The sequence below is a fragment of the Mus musculus genome, chromosome 6 (genome assembly GCF_000001635.26).
Source record: "Mus musculus strain C57BL/6J chromosome 6, GRCm38.p6 C57BL/6J".
NCBI lineage: Eukaryota > Metazoa > Chordata > Mammalia > Rodentia > Muridae > Mus > Mus musculus.
In genome coordinates, this window is record NC_000072.6 from 58,066,113 (window position 1) to 58,085,247 (window position 19,135).

General features: G+C 39.6%; 1 pseudogene; it reads right to left on the minus strand.

The window, feature by feature from the left end:
• Vmn1r-ps15 (vomeronasal 1 receptor, pseudogene 15) lies at positions 11,061–11,970 on the minus strand (annotated as a pseudogene).

Here is a 19,135-nt window from a genome sequence, read left to right on the forward strand (position 1 = left end):
AGTTAGAACATTACCATTTATTGAAGATATTTTTTTTGACTGCATGTTTTTGGCTTCTTTGTCAATGATCTAGTGTCCATATGTTTATAAGTTTACTTCTGGGATTTCGATTCATATCCCATTATTTGACCTGTCTGTCTCTGTATCAATACCCAGTGGTTTTCATCACTATTGTTTTGTAGTACAGCTTGAGATCAGGTGTTGTGATTCCCCCAAAAGTTCTTTTATTGTTGAGGATTGTATTTGATATCCTGGGATTTTTGTTTTTCCATATGAAGTTGAGATTTACTCTTTTCTTCATGTCTGTGATGAATTGTGTTGGAATTTTGATGAGGATTCCATTGAATCTATAGATTGTTTTCAGTATGATTGCCATTTTCATTGTGTTAATCCTGCCTACCCAAGAGATTGAGAGATCTTTCCATCTTCGAAGGTATTCTATTTATTTTTATAAGGATTTGAAGTTCTTGACACACAGATCTTTCACTTGCTTGGTAAGAGCTACACCAAGATATTTTATACTATTTGTGTCCATTGTGAGAGATGTTGTTTCCTTACGTTCTTTCTCAGACCATTTATCTTTTGTATATAGGAAGGCTACTGATTTGTTTGAGGTATTTTTTTTAATCTTCCTCCTTTGGTGAAGTTGTTTATCAGCTGTAGGAGGTCTTCGTGTAATTTTAGGGGTTGCTTATGTCTACTATCATATCATATGCAAATAATGATACTTTGAATTCTTTCTTTCCAATTGGTGTCCACTTAATATCTGTTTGTTGTCTAATTGCTCTAGCCAGAACTTCAAGTACTATATTGAATAGATATATATAGAGAGAGTGGGCAACTTTGTCTTGTCCTGGACTTTAATGGGATTGCTTCTACTTTTTCTCCATTTTATTTGATGTTGACTGTTGTTTTGACATATATTATTTTATTATGTCTAGGTATTGCAAACTGGTACAAAAACTTTGACAGTCAATCTGGCAGTTACTCACCAAATTGGAAATAATTCTACCTGAAGCCCCAGCTACACCACTCTTGGGCATATACCCAAAGGATGTCACACCATACCACAAGGACACATGTTCCACTATGTTCATAGCAGCCTTATTTGTAATAGCCAGAATCTGGAAACAATCCAATGTCCATCGAGTGAAGAATGGATACAGAAAACATGGTTTATTTACACAGTGGAATAGTATTCAGCTATCATATACAAAGACATCATGCATTTTGCAGACAAATGGATGGAACTAGAAGATATCATCCTGAGTGAGATAACTCAGACCCAAAAGTACGTGAATTATATGCCCTCACTGATTAGTAGATGTTAGCCAAAAAGTATAAAATACCTAGGATACAACCTACAGACCTTAGGAAATGTAAGAAGCAGAGATATCCAAGTGAGGAGACTTCAACCCCACCTAGAAGAGGGAAGGAAATAATCATCTGAGGCAGAGTGAGGGAGGAAACTTGGTGGGAAAGGGTGAAAGATTAAAAAGGAACAGGATCAGATATGGCAGAGGGTACAGAAGGGATGTCCAGAGATCCAAGAGAATGAATGGAAATAAGCAGCCTCATGAAGTGGGAGGTGGGTATACCTCCTAGAAAGAACCAGAGACCTGGAAAGTGAGACACTTTCAGGACTCATTGGTTTGATCTTAGCCAATGTGTCCAACATTGGGAAAGCGACCTTGAAAGTCTATCTCCAGTAGATAGACAGGGCCTCAAGTGAAGGGACAGGTTTACTAAACCATAGTCAAAGGGGTTCCAAGCCCCTTTGGCTTCTTCAGTTCTTCCCCTAACTCCTCCACTGAGGTCCCTGTTCTCAGTCTCATGGTTGTCTTGGGGCATCTGCATCTGCATTGTTCATGCTCTGGCAGAACCTCCTAGGGGACAGAGATAACAGGATCCTGTTAGCAAGTACTTCTTGGCATCAGAAATAGTATCTGGGTTTGCTGTCTGCAGATGGGATATATCTCAAGGTTGTTCAGTCTCTGGATGGCATTTCCTTCCGTCTCTGTCCTACTCTTTTGCTCCTGCATTCCCTTTAAAAGGAATAATTCTGGGTTAATATTTTTGAGATGGGTATGTGGTCCCCATCCCTCAAACGGGGGATGTGGCTAACCTCGGGATATGGTTTCTACAGATTCTCTCTCCCTTTTGTTGGGTATTTGTGCTAAAGTAATCCCTACTGGGCCTTGGGAGCCTCTTACTTATCTGGTATCTGGGACTTTCTAATGGCTACTCCTGGTTCCCCCATCCTCTTTGCTAAATATTTCCATTCAATTTCCTGATGCTCTGTATTTCTCCCCCCATCTCTTCCCACACCTGTTACTGTTGCTCTTTTCCCTTTCTTCCCTCTACCTCCCAGGTTCCTCCCTCTCTGTACCTCCTGTGGTTATTCTGTTTCTGTTGGGAGCCGCGCCCACATTCGCCGTTACAAGATGGCGCTGACAGCTGTGTTCTAAGTGGTAAACAAATAATCTGCGCATGTGCCGAGGGTGGTTCTTCACTCCATGTGCTCTGCCTTCCCCGTGACGTCAACTCGGCCGATGGGCTGCAGCCAATCAGGGAGTGACACGTCCTAGGCGAAGGAGAATTCTCTTTAATAGGGACGGGGTTTCGTTTTCTCTCGCTCTTGCTTCTTGCTCTCTTGCTTCTTGCACTCTGGCTCCTGAAGATGTAAGCAATAAAGCTTTGCCGCAGAAGATTCTGGTCTGTTGCGTCTTTCCTGGCCGGTCGTGAGAACGCGTCTAATAACAATTGGTGCCGAATTCCGGGACGAGAAAAAACTCGGGACTGGCGCAAGGAAGATCCCTCATTCCAGAACCAGAACTGCGGGTCGCGGTAATAAAGGTTCCCGTAAAGCAGACTGTTAAGAAGGATTCAAATGTATGAATTCAGAACTTTTCAGCTGGGGAACGAGAGTACCAGTGAGTACAGCTTTACGAGGTAAGTCTGATCTTGAACTTTCTAAGGAAATTCAAGACAGTCTATCAGAAGTAAAGTGGAAAATGTTTGGCCTTGAATTTTTTCTAATGTTAGGAGCCCTTTTGTTCCTTTTCACATGTTATCAAGTGGTTAAGATAGGGCGGATTCTAGATGAAATTCAGGACAAGCTATCAGAAGTAAAGCGGGGAGAGAGAGTAGGAGCAAAGAGAAAATATGGTACACAAAATAAGTATACAGGCCTTTCCAAGGGTCTTGAACCCGAGGAAAAGTTTAGGTCAGGTAAGAATACCTGGGGAGAGATTAGAAGGAAGGAAAAGAAAAAAGAAAAGAAAAAAGATCGATTAGCGGAGGTCTCTAGGAGATACTCGTCACTAGATGAGCTCAGGAAGCCAGCTCTTAGTAGTTCTGAAGCAGATGAAGAATTCTCCTCTGAGGAAACAGACTGGGAGGAAGAAGCAGCTCATTATGAGAAAAAAGGGTACCAGCCAGGTAAAGTGCTAGCTAATCAGTTAAGGAAGCCAAAAGCGGCTGGCGAAGGCCAGTTTGCTGATTGGCCTCAGGGCAGTCGGCTTCAAGGTCCGCCCTATGCGGAGTCCCCGCCCTGCGTAGTGCGTCAGCCCTGCGCAGAGAGGCAGTGCGCAGACTCATTCATTCCCAGAGAGGAACAAAGGAAAATACAACAGGCATTTCCGGTCTTTGAAGGAGCCGAGGGTGGGCGTGTCCACGCTCCAGTAGAATACTTACAAATTAAAGAAATTGCCGAGTCGGTCCGTAAATACGGAACCAATGCTAATTTTACCTTGGTGCAGTTAGACAGGCTCGCCGGCATGGCACTAACTCCTGCTGACTGGCAAACGGTTGTAAAAGCCGCTCTCCCTAGTATGGGCAAATATATGGAATGGAGAGCGCTTTGGCACGAAGCTGCACAAGCGCAGGCCCGAGCAAACGCAGCTGCTTTGACTCCAGAGCAGAGAGATTGGACTTTTGACTTGTTAACGGGTCAGGGAGCTTATTCTGCTGATCAGACAAACTACCATTGGGGAGCTTATGCCCAGATTTCTTCCACGGCTATTAGGGCCTGGAAGGCGCTCTCTCGAGCAGGTGAAACCACTGGTCAGTTAACAAAGATAATCCAGGGACCTCAGGAATCCTTCTCAGATTTTGTGGCCAGAATGACAGAGGCAGCAGAGCGTATTTTTGGAGAGTCAGAGCAAGCTGCGCCTCTGATAGAACAGCTAATCTATGAGCAAGCCACAAAGGAGTGCCGAGCGGCCATAGCCCCAAGAAAGAACAAAGGCTTACAAGACTGGCTCAGGGTCTGTCGAGAGCTTGGGGGACCTCTCAGCAATGCAGGTTTAGCGGCTGCCATCCTTCAATCCCAAAACCGCTCCATGAGCAGAAATAATCAGAGGACATGTTTTAATTGCGGAAAGCCTGGGCATTTTAAGAAAGATTGCAGAGCTCCAGATAAACAGGGAGGGACTCTCACTCTTTGCTCTAAGTGTGGCAAGGGTTATCATAGAGCTGACCAGTGTCGCTCTGTGAGGGATATAAAGGGCAGAGTCCTTCCCCCACCTGATAGTCAATCAGCTTATGTGCCAAAAAACGGGTCATCGGGCCCTCGGTCCCAGGGCCCTCAAAGATATGGGAACCGGTTTGTCAGGACCCAGGAAGCAGTCAGAGAGGCGACCCAGGAAGACCCACAAGGGTGGACCTGCGTGCTGCCTCCGACTTCCTACTAATGCCTCAAATGAGTATTCAGCCGGTGCCGGTGGAGCCTATACCATCCTTGCCCCCGGGAACCATGGGCCTTATTCTCGGCCGGGGTTCACTCACCTTACAGGGCTTAGTAGTCCACCCTGGAGTTATGGATTGTCAACATTCCCCTGTAATACAGGTCCTGTGCTCAAGCCCTAAAGGCGTTTTTTCTATTAGTAAAGGAGATAGGATAGCTCAGCTGCTGCTCCTCCCTGATAATACCAGGGAGAAATCTGCAGGACCTGAGATAAAGAAAATGGGCTCCTCAGGAAATGATTCTGCCTATTTGGTTGTATCTTTAAATGATAGACCTAAGCTCCGCCTTAAGATTAATGGAAAAGAGTTTGAAGGCATCCTTGATACCGGAGCAGATAAAAGTATAATTTCTACACATTGGTGGCCCAAAGCATGGCCCACCACAGAGTCATCTCATTCATTACAGGGCCTAGGATATCAATCATGTCCCACTATAAGCTCCATTGCCTTGACGTGGGAATCCTCTGAAGGACAGCAAGGGAAATTCATACCTTATGTGCTCCCACTCCCGGTTAACCTCTGGGGAAGGGATATTATGCAGCATTTGGGCCTTATTTTGTCCAATGAAAACGCCCCATCGGGAGGGTATTCAGCTAAAGCAAAAAATATCATGGCAAAGATGGGTTATAAAGAAGGAAAAGGGTTAGGACATCAAGAACAGGGAAGGATAGAGCCCATCTCACCTAATGGAAACCAAGACAGACAGGGTCTGGGTTTTCCTTAGCGGCCATTGGGGCAGCACGACCCATACCATGGAAAACAGGGGACCCAGTGTGGGTTCCTCAATGGCACCTATCCTCTGAAAAACTAGAAGCTGTGATTCAACTGGTAGAGGAACAATTAAAATTAGGCCATATTGAACCCTCTACCTCACCTTGGAATACTCCAATTTTTGTAATTAAGAAAAGTCAGGAAAGTGGAGACTGCTCCATGACCTCAGAGCCATTAATGAGCAAATGAACTTATTTGGCCCAGTACAGAGGGGTCTCCCTGTACTTTCCGCCTTACCACGTGGCTGGAATTTAATTATTATAGATATTAAAGATTGTTTCTTTTCTATACCTTTGTGTCCAAGGGAATACTAATGTCCCTCGTCTTGGTGATGTCCAGGGCGTCAATAATAAAGAGAGAGCAGCGTTGGGGGATAATGTCGACATTTCCACTCCCAATGACGGTGATGTATAATGCTCAAGTATTCTCCTGCTTTTTTACCACTAACTGGGAACTGGGTTTGGCCTTGATTCAGACAGCCTTGGCTCTGTCTGGACAGGTCCAGACGACTGACACCATTAACACTTTGTCAGCCTCAGTGACTACAGTCATAGATGAACAGGCCTCAGCTAATGTCAAGATACAGAGAGGTCTCATGCTGGTTAATCAACTCATAGATCTTGTCCAGATACAACTAGATGTATTATGACAAATAGCTCAGCTGGGGTGTAAACAAAAGTTTTCCGGGATTGTGTGTTACTTCCATTCAGTATGTGAAATTTACTAGGACAGCTAATTTGTCAAAAAGTCTTTTTCAGTATATGTTACAGAATTGGATGGCTGAATTTGAACAGATCCTTCGGGAATTGAGACTTCAGGTCAACTCCACGCGCTTGGACCTGTCGCTGACCAAAGGATTACCCAATTGGATCTCCTCAGCATTTTCCTTCTTTAAAAAATGGGTGGGATTAATATTATTTGGAGATACACTTTGCTGTGGATTAGTGTTGCTTCTTTGATTGGTCTGTAAGCTTAAGGCCTAAACTAGGAGAGACAAGGTGGTTATTGCCCAGGCGCTTGCAGGACTAGAACATGGAGCTCCCCCTGATATATGGTTATCTATGCTTAGGCAATAGGTCGCTGGCCACTCAGCTCTTATATCCCACGAGGCTAGTCTCATTGCACGGGATAGAGTGAGTGTGCTTCAGCAGCCCGAGAGAGTTGCACGGCTAAGCACTGCAATGGAAAGGCTCTGCGGCATATATGAGCCTATTCTAGGGAGACATGTCATCTTTCATGAAGGTTCAGTGTCCTAGTTCCCTTCCCCCAGGCAAAACGACACGGGAGCAGGTCAGGGTTGCTCTGGGTAAAAGCTTGTGAGCCTAAGAGCTAATCCTGTACATGGCTCCTTTACCTACACACTGGGGATTTGACCTCTATCTCCACTCTCATTAATATGGGTGGCCTATTTGCTCTTATTAAAAGGAAAGGGGGAGATGTTGGGAGCCGCGCCCACATTCGCCGTTACAAGATGGCGCTGACAGCTGTGTTCTAAGTGGTAAACAAATAATCTGCGCATGTGCCGAGGGTGGTTCTTCACTCCATGTGCTCTGCCTTCCCCGTGACGTCAACTCGGCCGATGGGCTGCAGCCAATCAGGGAGTGACACGTCCTAGGCGAAGGAGAATTCTCTTTAATAGGGACGGGGTTTCGTTTTCTCTCGCTCTTGCTTCTTGCTCTCTTGCTTCTTGCACTCTGGCTCCTGAAGATGTAAGCAATAAAGCTTTGCCGCAGAAGATTCTGGTCTGTTGCGTCTTTCCTGGCCGGTCGTGAGAACGCGTCTAATAACATGTTTCCCCTTCTTCTATGTAGGACAGAAACATCTACACTTTGCTCTTCTTTTTGTTTGAGCTTCATTTGTTTGTGCGGTTTTTTGGATATTACAAAAACACTGTGTTTTCAAACTCTTTTTTTAAAAGAGCAACTATCATGACATTAGTTAATGAAACCATAAAGAAAAAATTAAAAAGATAATAAGGTTTATTTAAGGGGTCATATGGAAACTTAATACAGTAGAAGCTTCCTAAAATACATACAAATAAAAAGGAAATCTAAATGAAACAACCACATAATGGGGATACAGATCCAAAGTTAAATCTATCAATACCAAATGAAACTCCCAGTACTGGGAATTACTTACATTTAATTGAGATATTTTCAAATGAGGTTACATGGGAAACTCCAAACAACACAGTGAATTGTTAAGGCTACTGCTTGCTCTCCAAAAACTGGTAGTAAGGCCATATTTCTGAGGACATCATTTCTATGACTCATTTGAACATGGAGAAATAGAAGTTGCAAATATCTAGATGTTTTACTCTAACTGTTCAATGTTCAGGATATTTGAATGTACCATGCACACTAAGTGGAGAGACAGTTAAATGCTAACCCAGCTAAGAAACCCTCAGAGTATAATAGTGAGCCTTGATCTAGATGGGAAAGAGGATGAGGGAGAACTGGGAGAAGTAGAGGAAGGGGAAAATCTAATCAGAATATAATGCATGTAAAACCTTTTTCCAATATAAGAAGTACATTATTGTTAAATTGTTGGCTATGGTTGAACCCTAGTGATCCTAGAACAGAAAAGCAGAGATAGGAGAATCCCTATATGTTAAACTCATATTAGGTAAGAGCCTATTTGGTAGGCTACAAGTACAGAAGAGACACACTATCAGATCATAAGTTGAATGGTATCTGAAGAACAGCAGCCAAGGTTGTCTCCTGGCCACAATGTATACATGATCACACCTCCTTTGTCTGTGCACATGTATACAAGAATACACATATTCACAAATCCCATATTGTACATATATATCTGTATATAAATACTTTTATTTACCAATAATATATCTTTTAATGGTAGATAATATTCTTTTATTTTTGGCATTTTATTATTAATTGGTAGTTAATATTTCTTTTATTTCTTCTTCTGAATAACCCCAGAGTCAAGGACACTTCTAAGATGAAGCAACAAGTACAAAAAAGAGAATTTATGTGTAAAGAGCAATTATGCTGTATAATGAAGGTAAGAAGTTTATAGTACCTTTGTCAAAGATTAAGTGGCCATAGGTGTGTGGGTTCATTTCTGGGTCTTCAATTCTATTCCATTGATCTAGCTGTCTGTCGGTACCATGAAATTTTTATCACATTTGCTCTGTAGTACAGCTTGAGCTCAGGGATGGTGATTCCACCAGAGTTTCTTTTATTGTTGAGAATACTTTTTGCTATCCTAGGTTTTTTGTTTTTCCAGATGAATTTTCAGATTGTCGTTTCTAACTCCATGAAGAATTGAGTTGGAATTTTGATGGGGATTGCATTGAATCTGTAGATTGCTTTCATCAAGATAGCAATTTTGAAGATATTAATCCTGCCAATCCATGAGCATGGGAGATCTTTATATCTTCTGAGATCTTCTTCAATTTCTTTTTTTTTTTCCCTTCAGAGACTTGACGTCCTTATTATACAGATATTTCACTTCCTTAGTTAGAGTCACACCAAAGTATTTTATATTATTTGTGACTATTTTGAAGGATGAGTGGAAAGAAGACAGCATCTTTAACAAATGGGGCTGGCTCAACTGGCAGTTAGCATGTAGAAGAATGCAAATTGATCCATTCTTATATCCTTGTGCAAAGCTCAGGTATAAGTGGATCAAGGAATTCCACATAAAACCAGAGACAATTAAACTTATAGAGGATAAAGTGGGGAAGATCTTCGAAGATATGGGCACCGGCAAAAAATTCCTGAACAGAACAGCAATGACTTGTGCTGTAAGATCAACAATAGATAAATAAGCCCTCATAAAATTTCGAAGCTTCTGAAAGGCAAAGGACACTATAAATAATACAAAACAGCAACCAACAGATTGGGAAAAGATCTTTACCAAACCTAAATCTGATGGGGGCTAATATCCCATATATATATATATATATATATATATATATATATATATATATATATATATATCACAAGAAGATGGACTCCAGGAAAAAAATGACCCTATTAAAAAAATGGAATACAGAGCTAACCAAAGAATTCTCAACTGAAGAATACTGAATGACAGAGAAACAGCTAAAAAAATGTTCAACATCCTTAATCATCAGAGAAATGCAAATCAAAACAACCCTGACACTCCACCTCACACAAGTCAGAGTGCCTTAGATCAAAAACTCGGGTAATAGCAGATGCTGGCGAGGAGGTGGAGAAAGAGGAACACTCCTATATTGCTGGTGGAACTGCAAGCTTGTACAACCACTCTGGAAATAAGTTTGGTGGTTCCACAGAAAATTTGACATAGTTCTACTGGAAGATCCAACAATACCACTCCTGGGCATATACCCAGAAAATTCTCTAATGTATAATAAGGACACGTGCTCCACTATGTTCATAGAAGCCTTATTTACAATAGCCAGAAGTTGGAAAGAACACAGATGTCCCTCACCAGAGGAATGGATACAGAAAATGTGGTACATTTACACAATGGAGTACTATGCAGCTATTAAAAACAATGAATTTATGAAATTCTTAGACAAATGGATGGATCTGGAGATCCTATGTTAGGTAATCCAATTATAAAAGAACATACATGATATGGACTCACTGATAAGTGGATATTATCCCAGAAGCTCAGAAGCCTTCTTAGCAGGGGGAACAAAATACCAATTGAAAGAGTTACAGAGACAAATTTTGGAGACTGAAGCAATGATCATCCAGAGACTGCCCCATGTGGGATCCATCTCATTAACAACCACCACACCCAGACACCATGGCAGATTCCATCAAGAACTGCTGACAGGAGCCTGATATTGCTGTCTCCTGAGAGGCATTGCCAGTGCCTGGCAAATACAGAAGTGGATGCTCACAGTCATCCATTGGATGGAGCACAGGTTCCCCAATGAAGGAGGTAGAGACAGTACCCAAGGACCTGAAGGGGTTTGCAGCCCCATAGAAGGAGCATCAATATGAAATAATCAATACCCCATAGCTCCTTGGGACTAAACCACCAATCAAAAACAAAACAAAACAAAAAAATAAAACAAAACAAAACCAAAAACAAAACAAAAAAAAAACCAAAAACAAAGAAACAAAATAAAAACACATGGTGGGATTCGTGGCTGTACCTGCATATGTAGAAGAGGTTAGCCTAGTCGGTCAACAATGAGAGAAGAGGCCCTAGGTCCTGCGAAGGTTCTATGCCCCAGTATAGAGCAATGCCAGGGCTAGGAATGGGAGAGTGTGGGTTGGGGATCAGCAGGAACGGGAAGGGTATAGGGAATTTTCAGAGTGGAAACTAGGAAAGCAGATAACATTTGAAATGTAAATAAAATATGTAATAGAAAAAGAAGTTTGTAGCACTCAGCATCTGTAAGGTCAAAAGAATGTATGTTTGTAATACCACAAACTACTTGCATTAATATGAAGAATGTCACTGTGCTACATGAACAATTGAATATTAAGACAGAGTTGTAATTCAGAACAATTGTGACACTTGTACATATAAATAAAAGTAAATGAATAATTTTTTAAAAAGAGAAATAATAATTTTTAGAAAATTTAGTGGCATTTGGAGTGGAAGTTATTCAGTATACTGATTACTCTCTTATCAGAACTGATTTGTACTAAAGGAGTAATTGTGGGATAGGCATACATCACAAATTTCTGAATAGTCAGAACATCTGGGTCATACATCCATGACAGGGTTGAGGTGATGGAGATGATCAAGTCCAACCAGTACATAACCACAAAGAAAACCACCAGCAGCAAGATTGTCTGGGTGGCCCTTTTCTCAGGTGATGCTCTCAGGTTGCGGATGCTATGAAGATGTTTGCATTGCCTCTCATGTTTGCACAAGGTAATCACCATGTATGTGCTTGTGGTCAACATGAGTCCTACAAGAAACACATCTCTGGAGATCATCACTGTTAAAATCAATTCCCTGATGATGTAGTTCATGCGGAATAGTGAGCAGGATTTAGTGACCTTCATTTGGTAGGTCTCACTCACATTGATATAACCAGTAACATAGATGATCAACCTACTACTGAATGACAAATTAAAAGACCAAAAATAGAAAAAAGCATACATGATGTGTGTTTTTACTTTATTCTTAAATTTTGCCAACAGTGAGGTACTGGGACTGATTGTGATAGCCTGGAACACACTCAGGAGGCAGGTGATGCAGATAGAGAGGCCTCTCATCACTCTGTTTATGTAAAAAAGTTGTCTTACATTTGATGTCTTTCCCAAATTTTAGTGACTCTAATATGTTTGCAAGCAAATTATCCCCTTCACTGAGGATCATCATTATGTGAATGAAGGTCAGTTGACAGGAGATCAGGTCCATGGGCTTAGGTCTGTCACCAAGTATTATGGAAGTATAGAAAAAAAGGAGAAACATATTGGCTAGGACTCCAAGCCCAGCTTGGATATAAAGGATATTCTCTAATGAAGACATAAGTGGGGAGTACATTTATCCTAAGGGCATAGTAGAAGTGTATTTCATACATCTAGGAAAAAAAAAAACAGTGTATATGTTAAAATTGGGATTCATTGGAAAATGTATTTATATCATTCTATTTTGTCTACTAATTCTTCACTAATATGTCTCTTCAATTTCTAATATTCCAGACTATACGTCATAACCTACATTTCCATATCCCATCCATGTGTCTCCTAGATATAAAAATTATAGTTAATAAATTCCTTCACAGACATATCTGTAGAAAATGAACAGATTTTCTCATGCACCTTAGTACAATGCCTTAGAAATTCAATCCTATTGAGTTCAATAATCTCATTGAATGTTTAGCTCCTAAAACAGTAGTGATGAGTTCAAAATATTAATCATATCTATGTACCTAAACAAAATGCATGTTAGTCTGGCAAAAAAAATCACAAAAGCAATTCAAAATATCAGGTATTTCTGCCCATATTCTTTAATTTTACCATTGTCTTTTGCTTCTATTCATATTTTGACTCATAATTCTGATATAATCACAGTAATAATTCATGATTATCTCACAAATTTAATCACCACATTGTCTATCTCGATTAATTGTAAATATTTTTTCTTCATGAAATTTTACATTCTTAGACTTTAGAATGGAAGACACAGATAGATAATCGTACTTTCCCACCCTATTAATAATTTAATTATTGTAGTTATTGATGTTACTAGATGAATTCGAGTTCACATTAAAACCCTTTTTGAACTTCAATTAAGGATTAAAAACCTACCATTTTTTCTTCCTTTTGTGGGGAAGAAACGTAAATCATTAACAATGTGATTCTTTATGTGTAGCCATCCATGTTATTCTATCTACCCTCTTCTCTGTATTTGTCTCCCCCACCTTTTCCTAAGAAGCCACCCATTTTCCCATTTTCCTCTATGATAAATTGTGTCCTCCTTACCTTATTCCCCACTTCTTCTGTATGTACTCTGCATCTTAGTAGCACTGCCGTTCCCATTTTCTTGATCAGATACTTGTATACTGCAATTCTGCTGTCTATTGCTCTCACACTCACCCCTATCCTGGCAATGGTCCGGTTTTACTTTCCTGGTTTTCATTGATTTCTAAAGGTTACATAATTACACCTAATGATGTGGAACTAGGAGCCTCCAAAATGAGAGAACATGTGACATTAAGACAAGCACTATTTTCCATTTATTATGACAAACATGTAATTCTGAAGATTACCATGTTGATATTCTGTTTGGGAATTCCTGTTTAAGATCACATACTGTCAAAAACAAGGTCTCAAGTGGTATCATATATCACCAGGTCCAGAAATTTTAATTTCACTCCACAGTCTTCCTTTTTGTGCTTATGTAAGCTAATTATTCTGGTTACCAGGATCATTTTATCATTGAATTGATTTATTTCAGTACTTTAAAATCAGCTTTGTGATAAAGAAATCGAAAATGACTATACTGACACGGAGTTTTGTAAGAAAAAGAATTCCTAATCATATTGTTAACTTCACTTTTATATTCCACATATAGAGACACATGTATGCATACATGTGAGGAAGTAATGCAGAAGTTAGTTGAAGAGACCTTTCTATAATGTCCCCAGGAAGATGACATGATAAATCAAACATTTTATATTCATAGGATTTTTTGCTCCTAAAATGCTTAATCTAGTAAAGGAATGGATTCATCTCAATTGCCAGAGGAAATCAAGTAATTCTCTCAACATGTATTTACAGTAGCTGCTCACTGATATTCTCTTTGCAGAAAAGCTTTGGGATTAATGCTTCAGATCTAGAATATTGGTTAAGAACAATTTTAACTCTTTCAAAGGAGTAGGGTTAGATTCCCAGCAATGACATGATGGCTCATGGCCAATTGTGACTCTAGTTTGGGGCAATCCATTGCCTGTGACACAGAATGTTGGTGGTACAAATAAATGTAAGCAAGCAAAAGAGTCGCATATGTAAAATAAAACAAATGAATCTTAAATAAAAAACTCCAGAATGATACTTAAGCCCTGCTCTCCAAATTGAAAGAACAATAGTCATATACCAATTTTAAAATTGCAAATGCACAAAATATATGGATAATGATTTTGTATTACTTTTACCTCTAAAATATATTAATATAGCACATTTAATGTGAGTAATATGTAAAAAGGATAATATAACATAATAGATAGTAATCTGAAGTGATTTTTCTTTTCCCAAAGATATGTTCTCTAAAGATTCTTCACATCCATGGCTTTGTAAATGTTTCTCATGACACATCTTCTAAATGATCAATTGGCATCTTTCTCTGGAATTCACTAATGTTGAGAGTGGACCAGAAAAGACTATGGCTACCATGACTACACAGTTGTTAACATATGCTTCCACTGAGAATAGTCACTTGTTTTCCTTGAAAAACAATTGCAGTTCTGGGGCCTTTCACTGTAGTTTAAATTGTAATATTTAGTTGTAAGTACTAATACTCTAATACCCAAATTGTGCCAATAAAAAAGCATAAAATTGGAGAAGCCATCACTATTAAGTTGACCCAGACTGAAAACCAAAGCATTGTGCACAGAACTGTCTCAAGAGATGTGCAATAAGATACCAAGAGCTGCTTTATACCTAGCTTTTAAAAAATTTTAAAAGAAAGATTATCTTACCTCCTCATTCTCACAGTATTTGGTTGTGAAAGTTTTTGTTTATGAATTTATGGTTATCTTTGCCTTCTGCTTTGTAGAGATTTAGTGATCTAAGGGACATACAAACATAATAGATGACAAGTACCAATTTTATTTTAGCTTCACCACAATTAGTGGGTAATGACCTAAAAACAGTAACTGTGCTCAGAGAGAAGTTAACGTGAGTATCTGACTTTCAGGTGACAAGATATCACCTGAAAGATACAGTGTTGGCTGATGTTCTCTCCACTGTCAGCAGCAAGAATAAGTCTTCAAAAATCTCAGGAGATGAAGACCTTAGCCACCTAAGCTATTCCATAGAATCTTTATGGAATAGATAATGACAACAGAAATAAACACTGATCACTTATTACTAAGGTACTAATTCATAGCTATTACCTGATATGCTTAAGTAACTAAAATGTGTAAATTCTTCTTTGGAAATTGAATTTACTGCGGGTATAACAGTAAGCTCACAAATACTGACTAGAATATTACAACCTCACATTTATGAGCCATTTCCCCTGAAATGAAGCAGCAGCAGCAGCAGAGGTGTCATTGCAGAGACTTTGTGGAACTAGTCATACTCAGATCTTCATTACAAGTTGCATGGCATAATTTTGGAAAAGATATGAAAATGTTCACTGGGAAATTGCGTGCGTGTGTGTGTGTGTGTGTGTGTGTGTGTGTGTGTGTGTGTGTGTGTGTGTGAAATTATTGGGCTACTGAGATGAAGTATCAAACAATGATATTGTGTGGACCAGGGCAGATCACATGAATACCATTACATCAATGACTGAAAATTGGAATTAAATAAAAATATGTGTATGAAGTAACATAAGTAAAATGAACTTTAAGGAAAATGGAGAATGTGTCCTCTGTGTCTGGTTGACTTGATCAAAACCATGAGCCTTGCCTATGGTACCTATGCAGACATGTAATGTGAACTACCAAAAGTAAACTAAAAACATCTTTATTGATTGTTAACATAAACTCAAGAATTATCACTTGGCTATTTTAGTATTGATAATATGTGGCTGGTCACATAGTGAAATTAACTGGCAGTATTTTGTTCCATTTTTTAAAAATTATCAATTTCATAATTCTATATTACCTGTTCTAAAGTTCAATATTGTTGGTGTGTGTGTGTGTGTGTGTGTGTGTGTGTGTGTGTGTGTTGAGGAAAGTTAGTGAGGGAAATAATGACCTGCATAATTATACAACAGAAACTATGTTTTGTAATTATTAGAGGAAATATTGGGGGACTTGACCTTAAAATTTTTATGCTGTTTGAGAATAATAAATAATTTTCTCACTACTAATGAAGTGTTTATTGAAAAATGTACCAGTAGCAATGTTAAAAGGTTTCATTGAGAAAATTTAAAATATTAAAACTGAATTCATTTTCAGTGAAACACTTAATTTTCTACTGATACTTATACAGTTCACCTGCTTGAACAATAAGTTTACATGGATTTTATAAATAAGTGACATGAGACTTCCAGAGCCTTTTGAAATATACAGAATGATTTCCTTTATTAAAAATTTTTTGCTATAGGATAAACAAGTCTCTCAAATTAAAAAAAAACCTTATTATATGTTAACAATGTATTGAAAATTCCTAGGCCTTGAGTTGAAACTTTCCTAAGAATTTTCAAATGTATGAAATAATCACAAACTAGAAAATTACAGATAAACCCTAAATTAGCTAATATTTCTTGAATATTCCTAACTTAAGTTTCATTGTATTAAGTGCATACAGTCTGTTAACTGGAGCAAAGTAGTAAAATGAGAAAATTCAAAATATAATTGAAAAGTAGCTTAACATTATAAAATGTATTCCTGCACACCAATAAATGTGTGTTCCATTTCACTCTAGAAGGTATTTCAGTGTTTTGTTACAGGAATTGAAAACAAGCACCATTGGCTATTGGAATTCATAGAGTACACACTCAGGAGAATTCTGTCAGATGTGCTCTCTACATTCCTGCATCTGGACTGATTTTTACATGCCCATTCATTGAAAAACGATGGTTTTCATGACATGTTCATTCAATATATATATAACACGTATTGATGAACTTTACCCTTTAGCCATTCCTATCTTTCTTTCCACCATTCTGCTAGGCCCCTATCCTCTTTCCAATAGCCCCTTATACTGTCACTTATATAATCAGTTTATCACATTAAGTGAAACCTACGTTCTTTATAAATGGTTACAGCTGATACCTTCATGTCTACAACCATCTATTGAATGCTTATTGTACAGTATGGCTTAAAAGTAATATTCTAGGCAGAGACTTCAATACTCCTTTACTACAGAATGTCCTGATTCCTTCTATCACCTACTTACAGCTCTCACTATAATGAAGTGAAAATGAAACACTCACCAGACTTGGCCTTTGAGAAACATCCTTGTAGAATGAGTCCCTATGAAATAGTTATAAGGAAGAAATGGCATCAGCTCATCTCCCTGTAGTCCAATAATAATCATGCCATCTGGAGAAGACAGTTTTCACCTTGAGGTTGTTACAGCGTGGTGTCATCAAGTGGAAAAGTGAACTTCCCTAACTCCAAGAGAACAATAGTGTAGGAACAGCTGAGCTCTAGGTTTCCCATGTGTGAGTTATTTTCTCCAGGACATGTCTGTCTGTGTGGATTAACTGATTCCAGTCCTTGTGAACACAACAAACTAACAACAATAATATTCCACTTAAAAGAAGTAGAAAACATTTTACTTTCCCCATGGTATCCTTCGTACTTTCAAAACTTTCATGGTCTCTTCCATAATTACTTGACAGTGACTTCAGTGTTTCACTTTCAAATTATCAGCTCTCGTGTTAAAATTAGGAAAATGCTACCTCCTCCAAACACACTCAGGATCTTTCTTACATAGCACACAGCAATAAGGTACTGTAACTGTGTTATCAGGAGAAAGTGACATGTGCTTGGATGTAGCTCAATGACAGAGTGCAAGCCTAGAAAGTATTATGAATCAAGTTATAGGCACAGGTGATGGAAAATAAACCCAAGTCAATGACAAACACAAGAAATTCAACAAAATCAAAATGAAACTAGTCCTGTTATAGCTGTCTCCTGAGAGGCTCTTCCAAGCCTGACAAATACCGTGACAGATGCTTCTAGCCAACCACTGGATTGAGCACTGAGACCCCAATTGACAAGTTAGAGAAATGACTGAAGGAGCTGAAGAAGTTTGAAATTCCATAGGAAGAACAACAATATTAACCAACCAAACTGCCCAGAGCTCCTAAGGACTAAACCACCAACAAAAGTGTACACATGGAGGGACCCATGACTCCATCTGCATATGTAGCAGAGGATGGCATTGTCTGGCATCAATACTAGGAGAGGTCCTTGGTTCTATGAAGGCTTGATTCCCCAGTGTAGGGGAATGCCAGTGTGATGAGGTGGGCATGAGTGAGTGGTTTGTGGAGCACCCTCATAGAAGCAGTGGGAGGGAGGGTGTGATGGGTGGGGGTTCCAAAGGGGAAATTGGGAAAAGAGATAACATTTGAAATGTGAATACATTTAATATCCAATAAAAATTAATTATATATAAAAAAAAAACATCCCAAAGACACACCCATATACCACAAGGAGCACAGAGAAAACACAAAAAGAAAAAAGCAGGACACAAGTCCCTTCTGGTCCACTACAGCACCGGGATTCCTGGCCCAGGAGTCTCTGGACACCCACAAGGACCCACAGAGGATCCCCCACGGGATTCTAAGACCTCTGGTGAGTGGAACTCAGCGCCTGCTCCAAACCAATCCCAAGGGACCCGAGACTGCATTAATTAAGGAACCAGATAACCCGGCATGATCAGGGGCACAAGTCCCTTCTGGTCCACTGCAGCACCGGGGTTCCTGGCCCACTGAGTCTCTGGACACCCACAAGGACCTACACAGGATCACCCACGGGATCCTAAGACCTCTGGTGAGTGGAACACAACTTCTGCCAGGAGGCAGGTTCGAACACCAGATATCTGGGCACCTTCCCTGCAAGAGGAGAGCTTGCCTGCAGAGAGTAGTCTGACCACTGAAACTAAGGATAGAGCTACTCTCCCAGGTCTGCTGATAGAGGCTAACATAATCACCTGAGGAACAAGCTCTAACCAGAGACAACTATAACAACTAGCTCCAGAGAATACCAGATGGCAAAAGGCAAATGTAAGAATCCTACTAACAGAAATATAGACCACTCACCATCATCAAAACGCAGCACTCCCACCCCACCTAGTCCTGGGCACCCCAACACACCTGAAAAGATAGTCCCGGATTTAAAATCATATCTCATGATGATGGTAGAGGACATAGAGAAGGACTTTAATAACTCACTGAAAGAAATACAGGAGAACACTGCTAAAGAGTTACAAGTCCTTAAAGAAAAACAGGAAAACACATCCGAACAATTAATGGAAATGAACAGAACCAGACTAGACCAAAAAAGGGAAGT